Here is a 5,276-nt window from a genome sequence, read left to right as displayed (position 1 = left end):
AGAAGATAAAAAGTGAGACATCCCTAAAGTACCTTGGAATTAGTTTTATGTATTAAACATTTTCACGTTCACTTTTATGCTTGATTGTAGTTTTGTGATAAAGCACTCAATTACTTAGGAACAATAAAATAGAGCTGTAAAGTTTTTAAAAAATTAAATGTGATTTTAAATACTAAACCCAAAAACTCTTAAAGTAGACACTAATGCAGATGTACATTTATGTTAGGAATGCATATTGATATTTTGTGTTTTCAGAAAGGTAAACTTCCCTCTTCTGTGATTCTTAAGGCTCAGCCTCCTCGGAATTCCCGCCATTGAATGGCATGCTTTATTCGTGTCTGCTTTGCTGTATCGTCACATCATGCGTGTAGTGACTGTGTCCTTTGTGCTGCTCAGTCTTTCTGCTGTGAGTACTTTTCATGTCTCTGCCAGAGTACTGCATGAGACATTTTCACTGTCACTACATGGTAACAGATAGAAAGTAATTCTATAATCAAGGGCTTTTTAAAAAACTGCAGTTTTATTTCGACTCATTTTATTTTGTATTGCTACATTTATCTTATACATGTATATGATACAATTCCAGTTTTATTAATGAGAAACTTTCCAATATCACAATGTGGGAAAAGAGCAAGCCCTGGTGTGCAACTGGGCAGCCTTTTTCTTTCTTTCTTTCTTTCTTTTTTGTCTTTATTCTGTTTTTCTTTCTTTGGTTAGGGGAGGAGAGAGACAATCAGCACTCCTCTCATGTGCTTCAACTTCCATGTCTGTTTTGCCATTACCCATTCTGTTAAGATATGATTAATGAGTGCTTTCCTGAATTTCAAACGCCCTGAAAAACAGCCAATCCCTTCTCTTTGGAGGCTACACTGGAAATAACAATAAAAGTGAGGTGGTGCAGGCTTTTGAAGTCTTTAGAGAACTGTGATCTTTGTTCCACCACTGGGGAAAGAGGACATCTTTGCACGTGTCTGGCATTGTTCATGACAACACGGCGACCGAAATAAAGCAAGAGTTTCTGGGAGTAGCATTAGGATGCCGCACTCCCGCTGTGCTCACCAGTTCTCTGCTCTGCACAGCTGCCTTCTCAGCTGGGGGTTTGAAATCAGCACTGTGAGAAGAGACAGAAATGACTGTGATGCATGCCCCTCACTATGAGGAAAAGGTAATGTTCAATTAACGTGTCAGCCTGCTGCTTCCTAGCCGACTTATTTCTGTCTGTCTGTCTGTTTGCTGTTCCTTTTGCTTTCTTCTGTGCTTCCTTTCCATTCAATGGAATAAACTGCCTGCACTAAAAATGTTTGGGCTCACCCGTGAGAGAAGCACATGCACTAACCGTGTCTTACTGACATCAAGAACAGTGTATGTGTTCAAATTCACGGGGCAGCAGGGTGGTCATGTTGCCTTGGCTCATGCCATCCTGGATAAGCCTCAAGCAAGATAGTGAAATCGCAGATTAGGGAGAAGAACATGCAATAAAGAAGCTTTTTTTTTTTTTTTAAATGAATTCAGGGCTGACTTGTAGAAGATTCTTATTTGCCTTACGTATTCTGTATTCCTCCACTGTAAAATGCCTACTGCGGTTTTGACAGTGAGCTGTGTTTCACATGTGAGCTGATCAATAAAACCTATTCTTTTTTAATAAGTTGGCATCTTAGCTTTATAGCCATAAAAATCACAGTATCCTCATTTTTAATACTTAAAAATTGTGCTTGGACTGTATAAAAGAAACATGTTTTTATAGAATCCTACTCTTCAAAAATTATATTATTGTACTTCTTAGGGGCAATAAATCCTGAGGAGAATCCTTGTGTCCTCTGTGAGAAATTGTTTTTCCTAGTGCTGAACAATCTGAGAAAAGGCTGTTCTGTGACATGAGGCATGTGCTGGTATGCACACACAACTTGGTTGTCACTGTATAAATTTCCACTGGCTTGGAAACTGAATGAGCTTGAACTGGAGCTATGTTGTTAGAACGAAGTCTTGAGATTGGCTCTCCATGGGAAATGAGCTGATTTTGTTATATTTTAAATATTTGAGCCAAAGCATCGATTGTCCTCATTTTAATAATCACGATATAGAAATCATTTTACCAGCATTTATTAAGAGTCCAGCTCCAGGCTTGGTGATGTACACAGAACCTAAACATACAGTCCCACTTTTGAGATTTCTGTAGCCTAATCAGTTCTATAGGCATGGTGCTTAACCCTTTCTGTGCAAACCACATTACAGAAACATGTGATAGAGTTTCTTGAATTTTACCTTAAAGGAAGAAAGACTTGCCTAGCTGCTGGCTGCTCCACACGGGATTAATTTAGGCAACCAGTGATTCCTGAATGAAATTTTACAGAGGTCATCATTGTAAACTGAGATATAGCAAGCAAGGCAACAACCTGTCCCTTCATCTAATTCTCAAGGTATGGTGTATCCTGAGAGGAAAAGGAGCAAAGACGTCCTAGAAGTTGAAGCTACTCTCCGGATCCCACAACCATCATACCGTCCTCTTTGCTCTCATGTTGCACACTCACCTGAAGGAGCTGGAAGAATGCTAATAATGGCAAGTGCTCTCAGAGTGCCTGGAAGCGATTTCAAGGTAAACAAGACAGACTGTAACAGCTTAGCCCTTCAAATTCTATTTTAAGAGGAATTTGAAGAAATTGTTACACGGGTCACAGTGTATGGGATTTTAAACTTTGGGCATTCAGAGTGGTGAGGGATCAAAAAGGTTCCTTCTTGGTGCCTTTCTGGACTTGTTAATAGGAAAAACATACTGGTTTCTAACATTTACTGAGATTCCTAAGCACTGTCTGCTCTGGGCACTAGTGACTCTACACAAGGTTAAGATACTTTTGGTAACCAACAGATCTCTACCATGAAAGGATCTTACCAGCATTTATATGTGGCTTCATCTAACAACTCTAATTTTTAATAATTAGTTTTATATTTTAAGCTATGGCAGAGAAATCTTACCTCTTTAAGCTTCTCTCTTGATCTTTATTTTATCTTTATCCTCATCTACATATCATATCTAACTCCATCATCTATCCATATTCAATAACCTATTGTCTATTTATATGTCTATCTATCTTTTTATCTATCTATTATACCTATCATCTATTAATCTGTCTGTCATCCCTCTATCTATTATCTATCTACCTACCCACCTATCATTTGTTTAAATCTTCTATCTATCTAGAATTATGAATCACGTATCATCAATATATCTATCATTTATCTCTCTTTCTGTCTATAATCTATCTATCCATCTATTATATATACCTATCATATCTATCTATCTATCTATCTATCTATTACCGTCTATAATTTATTTATCATATAACTATCAATTACCTAATCTATCATTTATCTACCCTTTTTATTTATCGTCCATCTACCATTTGCCATCTTTCTACAACCCATCTACTATCTACATATCTGTCTTTATCTATAATCTATATATTTTCTATCTGCTATCTATATGTCAAGTCATATATAATTTGTTTCTCTCCAAATTTGTAATTTACCTATCATATATGTGTTCATTCATCTATTCTCAAATAAATATGTACTATTTTTAATTCATACTCCAGTAGCTCTATGCTACTCATCAATTATCAGCATAGGTCACAGAGTTTTAAACCTAAGTTCTCATGTTCTCTGGCAAGTGGGAACATGCTTTAGATAGGAGGTCATGTGAAATGAGTATAAACTTTTCAAGTTTTCTATGGAAAATTTTGCTTTCTCTGATGCGAGGGCATGGTATAAGGCATTCCTGACATAATCTTAGGGAGATCCTTCTCTGTTATTTCTCAAAGGCAGATTGTGATGTTGAAAGAAGCTGCATCCATTTTGTGTCCATGAAGAAAGAAACATGAACAATCGAAAGAAGAATTCCAGAAATGCCAATCTCAATTTGATTAAACAGAGAAATGATGCTTGTTGAACATCAAGCATCATTAAAAATTTTCACACATATATAATAATTGTACATTTTTATGGGCTGTGATACACTACTTTTATGGATATAGGTCCTAAAATTATTCCACTTTCATTAAAAGTGGTAATATGTGGCTTTGTTCAGTTGAGAACATTCCTAACTGAAGCCATGTGTATTCACATACAGTAAATCCATTAGAGATTGTTGACAGGTGAATATTATGTTATAAAATAACACACTTACCAATAAAGTTAAAAGTAATTGTGGTACTTGAACGTATGGTGATCATTTTATTTGGTAACCAAAAAAGAATTAAAGAAATTTCTTGTATCATTCCAAGATCTGTGACCAAAGGACACATTTGAGGTTTTTCACATAAAATACAGAGTTGCAATATCTTTCTGGTTCAATTTGGATGTGAGTTTCTAAGTTAATTATAATAAAGTCTATTCACAATCATTGAATTTTAACTACTTGTTGAACAGTACTTTAAAGTTTATATTCCATACATTTTTGCATATGAAGTAACTCATTAAACTCTTTCTGTACATTGAGAGAGCTTGATTGTGAATTTTAGTTTTGTGATATTCCATTCTTCACATGAAAATCTAGGTTATTTAGTTATTTACATAAATACAACATCTGGAAGGATCATTCATGATGAAAGTTTTTCCTGACAAACCACTACATAATTTAAACGGTTTCTATGAACATGAAGCCCAGACAAAAATAACCCCATGAATACGGGTACATAGCCAATATACTGGGGCTCTCAGCTATTTTGTGATATGAACATTGCCATTGAATCGTATGAAATTGCTATAAACATGCATCATCAATAGCAGGAACAAAGTTTTAAACTGCTTTTAGGAGAAAAAGAGCAGAGAAAATGAAATGTTAATATACTATTTAAATGAACTGGAGAAAATGTGAATTAAAAAAATGATTGTAAGCAACATTGATTTCAAGATCTATTATACTTTCCATTTCATCATGTAATAACACAGGGATACCTAGCTCAAGTTTCTCCAACCAAGCCTTGTGATTGGAGAAGTTTCAATCTGTAATTTGGTAAATGTAAATTTGGTAAACGAATAAAGCAACTATTACTGTGAATAAGAGATAAGTAAAACAGAGAACACACCAGAAGTAGAACATTGGTAAAAAGCACAGACACAGAAGATAGAAGATAAAAGGGGAGAATGTGTTTCTCTGTGTGTGCTTCTGTGTGCTTCTGTGTGTGTGTGTGCACATGCACATTGGGCACATAAGCTCATGCATGGGGTAATTAGAACGAAACATGCACCAGTACAGAGCGTGTGTCCTGTTTCTGAGAGAA

The 5,276-nt window shown here is 35.7% G+C and overlaps 1 long non-coding RNA gene across 1 annotated transcript; it reads left to right on the top strand.

Moving 5' to 3' along the window:
- The first annotated feature begins 903 nt into the window (after positions 1-903).
- LOC129685477 (uncharacterized) lies at positions 904-4,345 on the top strand. The gene is made up of 3 exons (XR_008721493.1): positions 904-1,165; positions 2,418-2,593; positions 3,816-4,345. It is a non-coding gene; the product is annotated as an uncharacterized LOC129685477 (long non-coding RNA).
- The last annotated feature ends 931 nt before the right edge of the window (positions 4,346-5,276 follow it).

The sequence above is a fragment of the Psammomys obesus genome, unplaced genomic scaffold (genome assembly GCF_907164565.1).
Source record: "Psammomys obesus unplaced genomic scaffold, mPsaObe1.curated_primary_1811, whole genome shotgun sequence".
Classification (NCBI taxonomy): Eukaryota; Metazoa; Chordata; class Mammalia; order Rodentia; family Muridae; genus Psammomys; species Psammomys obesus.
This window is presented reverse-complemented; position numbering and strand designations above follow the sequence as displayed.